The sequence below is a fragment of the Chlorocebus sabaeus genome, chromosome 20 (genome assembly GCF_047675955.1).
Source record: "Chlorocebus sabaeus isolate Y175 chromosome 20, mChlSab1.0.hap1, whole genome shotgun sequence".
NCBI lineage: Eukaryota > Metazoa > Chordata > Mammalia > Primates > Cercopithecidae > Chlorocebus > Chlorocebus sabaeus.
Genome location: NC_132923.1, coordinates 63,397,877 through 63,413,831, shown reverse-complemented (window position 1 = coordinate 63,413,831; position 15,955 = coordinate 63,397,877).

Genomic DNA, 15,955 nt, shown 5'->3' with positions numbered 1-15,955 from the left:
TTTTTAGTTGGATTCCATAACACTCCCATTACAGATATTTTCTAGGTGTTTGAATTTTAGCAAATTATTTCACATCTCTGATCTTTAATTGCCTTTCTATTAATCAGAAAGTATGATACCATTTGCAGGAATACAGTGTCCATTACCTCATATACAATATTAAGAACTGAGTACAATTAATTACCTTACCTTTCATGAATATTTTTAACATATATATTTCAATTTCTAGCACCACATTGACCAACAGTTTTTGGAAAAAATAAATAAATAATGAAAAACTATTATTCATAGAGTATTGTAACGTATCTGATTTGTTTAAATATCATCCTAAATATGTGCTTTTTTTCTCAACTGATATTTCCAGGATCCTCTCTAGCACCAAACTAGAGATTTAAAATTCTCTACTTCCCTTACCCTATAACCACATCCTTCATATATATATATGAAAATTTGGTTGTATTGATTTTAGGGTTAAAATTTTTCATTGGAATGGGGTTGCCTCTGTGATGATTTATAATTGCTTTAACATGAGAGGTTGAAGTTTTCATTATCTGGCTACTGTGGTTTACATCAGCTTTATCTGTATTACTCCTTTATTTTTCACAGTTTAAATTTCAGCGATAAAAAAATCATGTAATTACTCACAATGACACATTCTGTCTTGCTTCTCTTCTTTTCCCCATGTTTATTAATCTTGTTAAACAGACATAAACTATATTTCTAGCATATACCCCCTTTGAGCTTAATATAGTATTGAGCATGGCATAGAGATAATAAAAGCAATTTCTGAAACCATTTGTGTTTAATATTTGTGGATTCTGCTAATTAAAACTAGTTAAGATATCCCTTCTACTGCTTGTAAGATATACCTGCTCGTATCTGCATAAATAATAAAGGTAATCTATGAGTTTTCACTGTTATATGTTAGCTCAAAATGATTCTTATTTTCAGAAACTGGAGAAAAAATATTTATAAATCAATTTACTTTAATTCATTTTTAACTATAAAAATTGAAGTGAATCTTTTAATTCAAAAATAACAGTGTGCACTGAATCTTTTTTATTGTTTACAGGTAGGGTGTATAACATAATGTTTCGATATACATATACATAGTGACAGGATTACCACAGTCAAGTTAAGATATCCATTTTATCACATAGTTATCTTGTGTGTGTGCACTATAATCTCCCAAAATCTGCTTTCTTAGCACACATACAGTGTACAGTACAATATTATTAACTAGAGTTATCATGCTGTACATGCCATCTCTATACTTCTTACTCATTTTACATGACTGCAACTTTGTACCCATTGACCTACATCTCCTAGTTTCCTATTGCCTCCCCAATCTCCACCTCTGGTAGCCACTATTCTACTCTGTTTCTATGTATTTGATTTTTTTTATGATTCCAGATGAGAGAGATCTAAATCTTCATATTAATCCCAAACATCCCTTTCTTATTAAATCTCAAGAGATAGAACATAGTTCCCAAACAGAAGGCAATTTAGCCTTTTTTTGTGCTTAGAATATTACCCATCACTTTGGATAGGCAGGCTTCTTTAATTGCTTTGTTGCAAAAACAATTTGTGTGCTTTTTAAATGAGTTTAATTTTCTTTTAAGTTTTTCTTATAAAAAACATCCAGCATAGTAAAATCAAATAAATTATCCACACAGCAGACTTGATTCTCTCTTCTTCTATCAATAAAACTAAATCCCTCCAGACTCAGACTCAGTAAGGCATATTGTATAGAAAATCATATGTTGATAAAAAATTCAAAAGAAAAATATTATTACCTGTATTATAAATCTCCTTCTCCTTTTTCTGAATAGTCATTGCAAATAAGGTAATTCTCTAAACCTAAATTGTAAAAAGATTATGGCCTGAAATAGTACTAAAGATAACTGAGATTATGGCGTAATTATGAAGCACTTTCATAGCAAACTTCAGAGGAATTGTAATATTCTATTTAGGATTTAAATGTTTTTAAAAAACCATGGGCATTTTCAGCTAACCACAAGTGTTTTGCTCTCATTTATTTCATTTTCATGCTGCAGTGATTATAATTGTGAAAAGAAACATTGGGTACGAGATAAAAAGAGGCTCAAGATATTAAACAACTGGGTTGATCCTACTTAGATTATCATAGCATAAAAATTTAGGTAAGCTCTATAATATTATGTTATGACATACAAAAACACTATTCTTAACGATCTTTCACTTTTGAAGGCTTTAATGTCCAAGGTAATAGGAAAGAAGTCTCAATGCCTAGGTATGGCTAAAGTAATAAATATCCAACAGCCCCTCACATATATTAAAAATAAGTATGCCCAGGGTGCATATCTATCTGATACAAACTATATGCAAGAATTGCTGCTAGAGTTGCAAAACTAACAGTGATATTCCAGTTGACCAAGGAATAGTACTGTGCATTTCTTTTCACAGGAAGATAACATTCGTGGCCACCTTCGGTAGAGCCTGTGTTTTATTTGCTTTGTCCTCACACTGAATGGGTGGGTATGCCTGCATCTCCTCCAGGCATTTGCTTTCAGTTAGAGGCAATACGGACCTGTACTTTCCTCATACTTTAAAGTCTCACAGTGTGCTGGGAAATGTAAAATCTCAATGTTGGCCTTTGCTAAGTAGATCTCTGGGGCCCAGCTTAAACACTTCCCTTCTCCATCTTATTACCACCAAAAGGCTTTAAAAAAAAATTAGGACAGCAAGTAATGCATCTTAAATGGCATGTTCCTTGATCTCTTTCCAAGAGTGAGGGCAGAAAGGAAGCTGCTGAAATGACTTACAGTATTCACACCTTATCCATAGCTTTGCTTTCTGTGATTTCAGTTACCTTCATTCAACCGGGATCCAAAAACATTACAGTATTTTGAGAGAGAAAAGACAGATTCACATAACTTGTATAGCATATCATTATAATTGTTCTATTTTTTCATTTTTATTTTGTCGGTGAACCTCAATGAAGAGCACTGCTCTATTTCATTGTTATTATTGTTAATCTCTTACTGTGACTAATTTATAAATTAAACTTCATCATGGAGGGGTGTGTGTGTGTATATATATAAATATATGTGTATATATATATAAATATGTGTGTGTATATATATGTACAATTTCTACATTTATTTGCCTTGATAGTCAAAATTCACTGGACATTTGTTAGTAGATACATTACAATGTCCATTCTGTGAGTGGAATCTGTCATCTTCCTCAATTGCAAGGCTTACTTTATCTCCAAGCCTCATTTTTGTATGAAAATTGGAGAGATAAATTGTAGTCCTTATGTTCATTCAATCAGAAACTAAAACATCCGCACCAGTGGGACATTTCCCTGCTCTTTAAAGCGAAAGCATAATCTATAGGACCTCTTCATTATCTGAAACTTGATGATTATATGATTCTTAGTCTGTCTTTGCATCAGTTTATATAACTTTAAAAACATTGAAAAACATGATTACCTTAAATGTTTTTTTTTTGTTTTTTGTTTTGTTTGTTTGTTTTTAATTCTTAGATAAATTCAAACATTTACTTTCCTATGCCTGCAACTTTTTGCCTAGGATCTGTTAGGAAAAGTCAAACCCCAGGGTGGTGGGGTACTATCAATCCAGGGTTACAAGGTTATAACTCTGTCTAAATTTCCAGTCTCCCACTCATTTTAACATTGTATCTTTCTTTACTTATTAGTTACATAGTAAAGCTTGACTAACAACAATAAAAACAAAACTTCATTATGATTGAAATCCACCTGATTGAAATCAACCAATGATTTCACAATAAAAGGGTTCATTAAATTTGTGCAAGTTATTCTCACCTCATCTCTATTTCTACTTTCTTAAAATTAAATAAAGTTTTAGATCTAGTAATTGCTCTGTAAGAATAAAAGACATGGAATTCCTCCTTTGCCTCCTGAATTTTCTTCTCAGACAAGCTTATATTTTTGTCTCTTTATCTTGAAAGACTCCCTCTCTTGCAATTAATGATCTGCGCGTGTCTGCTGATTCTACTTTTCAATTGTTTTGAGTGGGGAGAGAACACAGGGAAGCAAAGACATACTTTCTTCTCTCATTTGAAGGCCTGTCACTAATTATTCTGAAATATCACATCCTCACAGATGTGTAAATCATGTAAACTAGAAAATAATATAATTTTATAGATCTAAGGAATATCTTTGAATTTCATTTATTCATCCATTAATTCATCAACTATTTATTGAGGATCTTCCATTTGATAAACCTTTTCACGGATGCTGGGGGCAAAAAATGCCAATTTTGTACTCAAGTAGCTTGTAAACTCTAAAGGCAAAAAAGTGTAAGTAAATCAACACATAAAGGATACGGGGTGCTGGAATGGAGGTTTGTTGGGGGTACCACAGGAACACATTAAGTTTTTAAATTATCTCTGAAGTCAGGATGTCTAGGTAAACACCCTATCCCTGCTGTATCCACACTATGTTCCAAATTTTCTTAAAAAGTAGTAGCAATATAACATGTTTGTCAAAAGTAGTAATGAGAAATACACAAGACATGATCAGAATAGGTTCTGGTACATCGTGAAACATCAATAAATGTTAACTGCATTATTTCTGTAATTCTATTTTTGTGATCAAAGTAATATTTGGTGATTTTAGAAACAATGCGAACATGTAAATAGGTAAAATATTTTTAAAATCTACAATATATCCCTCAAGATAACTATTAACAATATTTATACTTTAATCTTCATGTATATGATTATCTACTGTGTTCTTGCTTGTAACTGTGTATGCATGTATTTAAAACATATAAGAATTCTTTCATACATTGAACTTTTTTTTTTACTTATCAAGTATTGCAGAAATCATCTCAATAAATATTCATTTACAACATCTTTCTTAATAGTTATATTATTCCATTCTCACACTGCTATAGAAAACTACCTGAGAGTGAATGATTTATGGAAAAAAAGAGGTTTGACTCACAGTTCTACAGACTGTAGAGAAGCATGGCTGGGAGGCCTTAGGAAACTTATAATGGAAGGTAAGAGGGAAGAAAGCACATCTTCCCATGGCGAAGCAGGAGAGAGAGAGAGAGAGAGCAAAGGGGGATATGCTAACACTTTTAAACAACCAGATCTTGTGAGAGCTCACTCATGAGACAAAACTAGGGGGATGGTGCTAAACCATTACAAACCACCCCTACGATCCAATCACTTCCCACCTGATCCCTCCTTCAATATGTGGGGATTACAACTTTAAATGAGATTTGGGTGGGAACACAGATTCAAACCATATCATTGTGATCTTTGCCTCTCCCAAATCTCATGTCCTTCTCTCATTTCAAAACACAATCATGCCTTCCCAACATAAGTACCCCAAAGTCTTAACTCATTCAAGCATGAACCCAAAAGTCCAAGGCCATATTCTCATCTGAGACAAGGCAAGTGCCTTCAGTGTATGAACCTGCAAAATCAAAAACAAGTGAGTTATTTCCAGGATACAATGGGGTACAGGCATTAGGTAAATGCTCCTGCTCAAAATGGGAGAAATTGGCCAAAACAAAGGGGCTCCAGGCCCCATGCAAATCTGAAACCTAGCAGGGCAGTCATTAAATCTTAAAGCTCCAAAATAATCTCCTCTGACAACATGTCTCACATCCAGGGCATACTGATGAAAGGGATGGGCTCTCAAGGCCTTTGGCAACTCCACCCTTGTGACTCTGCAGGGTACAGTCCCCTCAGCAGCTTTCATGGGCTGGCATTGAGTGGCTGTGGCTTTTTCAGGTACATGAAACAAGGTGTTGGTAGATCTACCATTCTGGGGTCTGGAAAACGATGGCCTTCAACTCACCACTCCACTAGGCGGTCTCCAACCCAACATTTCCTTTCTGGACTGCCCCAACAGAGGTTCTCCATGAGGGTTCTGCCCTTGCACCAGGCTTTTGCCTGGGTATCCAGGCATTTCCATGTATTCTGTGAAATCTAGGCAGAGGTTCCCAAACCTCAATTCTTGCCTTCTGTGCACCTGTGGTTCCAACGTCATGTGGAAACTACCAAGTTTGGGGCTTCCACCCTCTGAAGTGATGGCCCAAGCTATACCTTGTCCCCATTTAGCCATGGCTGGAGCTGGAGCAGCTAGGAGGCAGTATTCCATGTTCTGAGGCTACACAGAGGAGCAGCCCTGGTCCCAGCCCATGAAACTATTCTTCCCTCCCAGGCCTCCAGGCCTATAATGGGAGGGACTGCCATGAAGATCTCTGAAATGCCCTGGAGACATTTTCCCTATTGTCTTAGCTATTAACATTTGGCTGCTGTTACTTATGCAACTTTCTGTAGCTGGCTTAAGTTTCTCCACTGAAAATGAGTTTTTCTTTTCTACCATATGGTCAGACTGCAAATTTTCAAAAATTTTAAGCTCCACTTCCCTTTTAAACATAAGTTCCAATTTCAGACTATCTCTTTGTGAACGCACATGACTGTACACTTTTAGCAACAGCCAGGTCATGTCTTGAGTGTTTTGCTGCTTAAGAAGTTCTTTCAACAGATATCCTTAATCATCTCTCTCATATTCAAAGTTCCACAGATCCCTAGAGAAGGGGCAAAATGCCACCAGTCTCTTTGCTAAAGCATAGCAAGAGTCACATTTACTCCAATTCTCAAAAAGTTCCTCCTCTCCATCTCAGATCATCTCAGCTTTGACTTCACTGTCAGCATTTTGGTCACAATCATTCAATAATTCTTTAGGAAGTTACAAACTTTCCCTCATCTTACTGTGATCTTCTGAGCCCTTCAAACTGTTCCAATCTTTGCCTATTACCCAGTTCCAAACTTACTTCACATTTTCAGGTATTTTGATAACACTGGCCCACTCCCAGTACCAATTTTCTGTATCAATCCATTCTTACACTACTGTAAAGAACTATCTGAGATTGTGTAATGTATAAGAAAAGAGGTTTAATTGACTCAGAATTCCACAGGCTGTACAGAAGCATAACTGTGAGGCCACAGGAAACTTACAATTATGGCAGAAGGTGAATGGGAAGCAAACATGTCTTACCATAGTGAAGCAGGAGACAGATACAGCAAAGGGGGAAGTGCTAAAAGCTTTTAACCAGATTTTGTGAGAACTCTTTAACAAGACAGCACCAGGAGGATGGTGCTAAACCATTAGAAACTGTCCCCATGATCCAATCACCTCCCACCAGATCCAATTTCAATATGTGGGGATTACAACTTGACATGAGATTTGGTTGAGGATACAGAGCCAAACCATATCAATGGTTCAATAGCATTATGTCGAATAAGTACTCAATGATTGCTTAAGCCAATCCTCTATTACAAGACACATTTATTCCTTATTTTTACTGTTATATAAAATATTATGATAAATGTTTTTGTAATTTAATTTTATACGACTAATTAGTACCTTAAGATTTTTTCTTAGAATTTGGAATTGCTCTGTCAAGTATAATATTTTTAAAGCTGTAGAATATAAAATTTAAACTCTAAAATGAAACTCTACTATGATAACCATTCTAAATCTGCAACTAAAAGATAATTATAGATAACTACCTGGATTTTTTAAAAATTGCCAGTAAATAGCTAAAATGGATAAAGAGAAAAATTCTACATTTTCTATGTAGCTAACCTTCACTCAACTCTGCATATCCATTAACTTCTACAGAGAAAGTATACAAAAAAACCCTCATGAAAGTTATACAGACTTGCCTCCTTTTCTGTGCAAAATGAACAAATTTGTATGAATCAGTATTTCTTTAGTAATTTTGTTTTACTTATTCTTTGTAAAAATTTCAACTCCAGGCTTTCTTGATGGAGCGTGCAGTTGGGGGGTTGTGAAAGGCTTGCCTGAAGTGGTGACAGAAGCAAATTTTATTCCTTTGTAGAAAACAGGGACATTTAGGATCAGTCCTGGTTTCTTTGTTCTCTGCTGAATACAAACAAAAAAAATAAGTTCTGTAAATTTCAATTCTCTTTTGAAGCTTTATCTTCTACATCGAAGGCACTAAACTTTAAAGTGTATTTTTACAGCATATTTTCTTCTTAAGGGGTGTTGCATCTTTTAATTTGGATGATAACTGCAACATTTGATTTGCACTCATGAATATTTATGTGCTCAGGAAGTGTCTGAAAAAAATAACAACAATATTTCAAGGCAACTAAACTCAAAATAACACTTTTTCTCATATGCAAGGTTGGCATGAACAATGGGTCAGGCTTTCTCTTCTTGTACTGTGGCAATCTTAGATCTCAATAGGGAGATCAGTCCTAGTGAATCTGATTCTGGGCAGTCTTCAGATACCTACAGCATCTTCTTTCCCAGATTTGAGCATTTATAGTCTGCCAGGAGCCACACTTAGTGATTTAAAGTCATCTGTTTTAGTTCTCACAACAGCCCTGTGAATTCAGTATTTTATCTCTATTTTTCAGATTTAAAAAATGAGGATTGTAGAGTTGAGCTAGATTTAGAAACCTAGTCATCTTACAATGGAAAGACCCCAATTTTTATTTTATCTTGCTGCGGCTCTTTTTCTACATTAATTTAGTCCTAGATAATTTTTTAGATCTTAGGTAACACAATGCCACCATGTGATCAGCCCCATGCCCCCTGTGCCTTGGTTGGCTTGGGTACCCACTTCTTCTCCTCTGCCTTGATACCCAATCTTTCTTTAGTTTTTATAAATATTGAATTTTTCTTTCATAATAATATCAATACAATATTCTTTGCAGCAAATTGATATTCAGGTATTCATAGTATTCTCTTCATTCTAAACAATATTTTTGTAACTAAAATTCCCTATTCAAGTAATCCTATAGAAAGGTGTTTTCTTTTTGTTTTTTGTTTTTCTTTGTAGGTGAGAAAGATGCTAAAAAATGTGATATCTGGGCCAAAGATTATATGTGTTTCAAAATGTATTTTGTAATACTATATTATTTTCTGGCAATGTTGTAGCAACTCACATTCTCGGAGAAACCAAAGAAAAAGCCCAATTCTGCACATCATTGGCAGAAGCAGATAACTTTGATTTTAAACAATTTTAAATTTGATGGGTAAGACCTCATTTTTAACTTTTGTGTCCAAGTGTCCCATAATTAAGCAACAGTTCTTTTCACATGAATATTGACCAATTGTATTTCCTCTTCATTAATTTATATTCTTTCAAGTTATTTTCACATTTCAAAAATTAATTTATTGGAACCCCTAAAATACTAAGGACATATTAAGTGTTCATTTATCATATCTTGTATAACTACATTTTCTCAATCTACTGTTTGTCTTTTTGTTTTGTTTGGGTATACTTGCCATATAGACATTTTAGTAATTTGTATATAATCAAATCTGTTAGATTTTACATGGCTTCTTGTCCTGCTTGAAACTATCTCTCCCACCAGAGGGCATTCTGATATTCTGCATTTTTCTCATATTCTTATTATTTAATGTTTTTCCTTTCAAATATATTCAGTAACTGCCTCATTTTGCAGAAAGCAACTTATACCCATCTGTAATCAATCCTATCTGTCTTATTTGAACCCTTTCTTATAGTTAGCTTTGGATACAGTTCTCCTGGGAAATGTGTCCAGAGATCTCGATTTTCTGCCATAATGTAATCTTTAGTTCTTTTCTTCTACAAGAATGATGAACAAGAGAGTGAACCACTAATTCAATTTGTACAAGTGTCAAGCCATTTTTCTAGGAGCCATAATAAAATTGCATTTAGAATAAACATAATGACAATAAACTTATTTTTCTTCTATCTGCATACTGCTTTGGGGACAGTTTGCTTTAAGGATTTCCACCACACGCAGACTTCATGTATATGAGTATTTATCAAACTATTACTGGAAAATTATCTTTATCTCCAAATAAATACATTTTAATGATCATTTTCAGCTATTTAACGCAACCTCCATCCAAACATTTCAATGTTGAGGGTTGGTGTGAATTTCAGTTCTCTTCTTTCTTCCTTTCCAACCCGCAAACTATCGTTGTCCTTGAGATGCTATGGGAACTCTGACAAATCTTTTCTCCCTAGTAACTCTCATAGATAAGTATATAGATTGCTGTGGTTTGAATGTGTCCCCCAAAGTTCATGTATTGAAAACATAATCCCCAGTGCAACAGTGTTGGGAGGCAGGTCCTATTAAGAAGTAATTAGATTATAAGGCCTCTGCCCTCATGAATGGTTTAATGTCATTATCACAGGAGTAGGTTAGTTACTGTGAGATGGGCTTTTTATAAAACTGAGCTTGGCCCCCTCTTGCTCTCTGCCCTCTCTCGCATGCTCTCTTATCACATGATATTCCCCACCATGTTATGATGCAGCAAGAGAGACCTCACAAGATGTGACCCTGCCATCTTGAACTTTCTACTCTCCAGAACTGTGAGACAAACAAAATTCTACTGTTACTCAGTTACCCAATTTGTTATTCTGTTCCAGCAACACAAAAAGGACTAAGACACATATGTGCTTCTACCTCCCCCATGTCCCATGATCCTGAATACCTTGTTACTGATCATTGCTGATGCTACTTTTTCCTTGTCCATCTTTTAGGCCAAGTCTCATTGATAATCCTGAATTGTTCAAAATTGGTTTGGGAACCCACTAGAACAGAGCTATTCCATTCCTTCCTGGAAATATGACAACAGCATTTTTATTGATCTTTGTTATTCCCTATAACCTGCAGCTACTTTTTTTCCTACACATATATAGTGATGCCTTTTTAAAGTATATCTAGCTCTAAGGTTAAAGAACAAAGATAAACTTAACAATGTGATATATCTTGTAAGGCTGTTACATATATAATGAAATAGGTGCTTTAAGTGAGCAGTGCCATTAACTGAAAGAGATTTAACAGATAACCTAGGACAAATAAGCATTCTCAATTTTACACAATTTTTGCATAACCAGATGAAAGAATATTTTCTCTTTCTTTGGCATGCCAGATAAAGGGGCAGAGAAGAAATGCATTAGATTAAATTACCAAAGGAGGTGGCTAGATTTTTAGTTCCAGAAAATAATGTATTATTAAAAGAATAATGTCTCATATTCTATTTTAGTATATTTGTTCTGCTAAGAAATAAACTCCAACAATTCCCAAAGAAGTAACTCCTAGCATTTACTGAGAACTTACTGCACGTCCAGCACTATTTTAATGTATTCCTATGTAACAACTCTATTAATTATCACAATAGTTCCAAAAGGTAGGTATTACTATCATCTTATACTTACAGATGTGGAAAATGAACAGAAAGTTTGAGTGATTTACTGAATGTCTCAAAGTAGTAAATATGGTGGTAATATCTGAAGTAAAGCCATTTGACCTTGGACCCACTGAGCATAAGGACTGAGTTCTACAGCTTAGTCAATGTGTGGCAGAACACCTTGTGTTCACAAGGTAATTTCTTCATTGCTATTTCTCTAGTCCAAGACACCATCTTTTTATATGAAGTCTGTATATACTTTTGTATTAGTTTCCCTATTTCCATGCTTACATTTCTTTTTTTCCATTTAGTAATAGAGCTACAAGTTTTAGGTGGCTATGTGGCCACATAGTTAATTCCAGTCAGTGAAGTGTGAGCAGAAGTAGTGTGTGTAATGTTCACTAAAAAGAGAAATTGCTTAACTTCCACTTTCTTTCTTTTCATTCTCTGTAGGCTGGAATGTGGACATAATGCTGGTGAATCAGGTGAAATGGGGGAAATGCAGCTGTCACAAAATAATGGAGATAACAGAGAATGACATGACCAGGGAAGCATCAAAAGAGAAGAATCTGGGGTGATCCTGTGGAGGAGAGATGCCTATGTACTGTTGACCACCTGTCTCTCTATCTACCTGAGAGAGAAACTTTCATCTTATACACTCTACTGATTTTGGTGGCTATTATGGAGGTTACACTTTGCCCCTTAGGATACATTCCTCTGCAATTCATTTACTACAAACTCACCTGAGTTACTTAAAATATCACTCAGAGCACCTCACTGCTTTGTTTAAAATCTTCCTATAGCTCTAATGTGTTTTATTGGAAAGAAAATCTATACTTTTTTTTTGGCTACAGTTTGCTTTATAAGGCCTTTTAAAATCTGCAAATACCTTCCTTCCTAGCTATTATCTTACTACTCTCAACTCTAGCCACATTGGCCTTTTTGCTGTTCCTTGAACAGTTTGTCCCTGCTTTTGGTCTTTGGTACTTAAATGTTTCCTCTGGCTAAAGACTTATCACCCCCAATGTTCTTTGCAGAGGCAAATCATTTTCCTTATTTAGATCTTCTAAGAGAGGGCTTCCGTTGAGTTACTGTCACTCTCAATCATTCCTTTTTATATTGCTATTTTTTAAAAAATATTTTAGTTTTTGAAATCATTGTGCTTATTCATTTGAACATTGCCTTCGTCTTTCGTCCAGGAGGTGAGCTAACTGAGGGTAGGAACCTCTGCCCTCTTGTTCAATTCTTTCTGTATACCACTATCTAGAACAGCATCCATCTCCTAATAAGATTCAATACATATTTGTTGAATATCTAATGTGAAATGATTCAGTAGATGAAGGAACTGAAAAGTGATTGAGAATACACCATTATTCTTCATTGTATGACATATATCAACTTTCTTTGATTTTTAGTAGTGTGTTAGGATAATCATAGTTTGTAAAAGGAAAGAAACAAGATACAGAACCAGTATATAAACACCCAGTGAACCTAGCTGACAAATGAGTTTCAAATCTATATTTAATTGATACTTGACTTTTATATTCAATGGATTCAATGGAACATAAATTTCTGAGGAAATTAAATGTTCTGGATGTAATCAGAAACTTAGATTCTTATAGTTTAGGGAGATAGAGAGTTGCTTGATCATTTGAGATAGATACAAGAAGAAAAATGCCACATAAGCAAATATAGGTCATGGGATTTTGTAGGTTTCAGAGAAATATTTATAACTAACACCTATATTATTCAGTCTTTATTTTCAAGAGTTAACTTCTTATCATAAATACTCAGATGGGAATAGCAAACTAGATTTAATTATAGTGCTTTAGGAGGGTGACAACCCCTTGGTTGAAATTTATAAAAACAAACTGGAACAAGAACAAACAAAAACAAAACAATGAAACAAAGTTTCTAAAAACTCCCCAGCTTATTTGGTAGTTAAAGAGCAGAAATAACATGTAAATTCCCATTATACTCCTCACAATAGCATAGTGTGAGGAAAATATTTGTTAATAACATAAGTTTCCCTTATATTACTCATAATAGTATAGTGTGAGGAAAACATTTGTTAATAACGTATAAGTTCCCCTTATATTATTCATAATAGCGTAGCGTGAGGAAAATATTTGTTACGTTGGCAAGAGAAGGGTCCGTAGGCTTCCTAGGACAGATTATTTGGATAAGATAAGTTTATTTTTGTTTTTACTTTTTTATCTTGAGAGATGGTAGAGATTTTATGCTCTCATTGAAGCTACGAAGTAGTGATGACTAATGTTTTATAATTTACATAGCTAATTTCATTTACCTTTGATGTTTCTATCACATTTTCAAACATCATAATTTTTTTCCTCTCTAATGCCACACTTCTGTCCCTGATAGCACTTAACACAGAGTTTTGCATATAGTAAGTGCTAAAACATTTTTTGAATAGATTGTCATCAGGAAACATATCTTACATATAAATTATATTTTCCCACTATCCGCATATAAAAAAGAAAACCTCTTGTCTGAGAGAGTTTAAAACCTATGCCTCTCCAACTCGTAGTCTCCAAATCAAAACAACCTATAATGTGATATTTGTGGAACCAAGAGGTATGAGTGTGGGTTTAATAAGTTAACTTCATATGACTTTATGCTGGTGAATTATATTAAAGAGAGCCAGAAAAGCAACCAACCTTGAAGCAAATATTATAAATTCATACATCCAATATTTCAAATGTTTAATTAGCTATCCCAGCATGATCCCTTCCAGGTATAGTATTGTTTAATTTCCTGGCAATACACAGCTTTCTTCTTTTTCTCTTTGGAATTAAGATTTTTATTGAACAATTTGATGCATTTTACTGCAGGAAACCAAAGAAAGGGTCAAGAGAAACCTTCGAATATCTTCCTTAACATTTTAGCAGAAAAATGACAAAATTCACATTTAATTTGTCTTTGAGACAGGAAGTTTCTGCGTGGAAGAGACTGCTCTGATGTTTTAGTTTAACGGTAATATATTTAAGAGAGGATTTTGTGGTACATTAGTGCTACTTGGGGACAGCTAGGTGTATGAACTACAGTGCAGTTTCTTAAGCTGTATATCCATCGGATTCATAAATATTCTCATTAGGCTAGGGATGGAAAATAAACCTCAAAAGCCTGTCAAAAACTGTAGGAAAAGTGAGCCTGAGAGCCTTCACTCCTACAAGGTTGGGGCTGTGGAAACCACTGGCAGTTGGGAATTATTGCATTGTTTGGGAACTTAGGGTGTGAATACCAGCTGCTCTCATTAGGCACAAGAAGAGAAAAGAGAGCTGCTAGCATCTGCCAGGATGGGATATTAGTGCTTTTCCAGAAGCTAAAGGAAGAAGTGACACTAATTCCTTTCCAAATGTAAAGTGTCCTTATTTCTTCACACAAACATCAATAAACAACAATAAAAGCTGTAACTGGAAAGTGCAGAAAACAAAAAAGAAAGAGATAAACTAATTACCTGGGTGTGGTTTTTCCTTACACATTTGTTATGCGTTGAATCGTGTCTCTCCAAAAAGATATGTTGAAGTTGTAATACCAAGTGTCTGTAATTGTGACTTTATTTGTAAACAGGGTCTTTTCAGATTTAATCAAGTTAAGATGAGTACTCAATCCAATAAGTCTGGTGTCCTTATAGAAAGAAGAAAATTTGAACACAGACACACAGGTAGAAAATTATGTGAGGGCCGGGCGCGGTGGCTCAAGCCTGTAATCCCAGCACTTTGGGAGGCCGAGACGGGCGGATCACGAGATCAGGAGATCAAGACCATCCTGGCTAACACGGTGAAACCCCGTCTCTACTAAAAAATACAAAAAACTAGCCAGGCGAGGTGGCGGGCGCCTGTAGTCCCAGCTACTCGGGAAGCTGAGGCAGGAGAATGGCGTAAACCCGGGAGGCGGAGCTTGCAGTGAGCTGAGATCGCGCCACTGCACTCCAGCCCCAGCGACAGAGCGAGACTCCGTCTCAAAAAAAAAAAAAAAAAAAAAAAAAAAAAAAAGAAAATTATGTGACACAGGCAGAGATTTGAGTAATGCATCTATAAACCAAGGAATACCAAGGTGATGGGAACCATCAGAAACTGGAAAAAGCAAAGAACAATCCTCCCCCAGAGGCTTTGGAAGCAGCAGGCCCTGACACTTTGCTTTTGCCCTTCTGGCCTCCAGAACTGTGAGAGAATAAATTTCTGGGTTTCTGTAAGCCTCCCAACTTGTAATACTTTGTTATGCCAGCCCTACAGAGCTAATCCAAGATTATTTTTACTTAGAATGCTATGCTAATATCCATTTATAATTACCCAAGTAATCCCCATTTCAGTTATATACAGGGAGAAATTACATACTTATTTAAAAGTTTAGTCAGTGTTTCTGTTGTTATTGTTGCTTTTAGTTTTTTCCATTAATTGTCCTAACTTTATGTATTTATTTATTTTATATTGTACTACTTTATACGTAGAGTCTTTAGATGGAGGTACATCTACATTAATATTTACATGTTATAATAAAATAATATGGCAATGAATAGATCTTTAGATTGCACACAGAAACCGTACATTGGTATATATAAATGTTTTAAATGTTTGTTTATAATGGCTGCTGGATAAAAGGGTATATTCCTGACTTATGACCCCCAATTAAAAGTCTATAGTCAAATATTACGTTCAGAATTATTTTTGGCCAACTCATAAAACTTAGATCTTCTCTATCTTCATTAAAGTGCAACTCTAA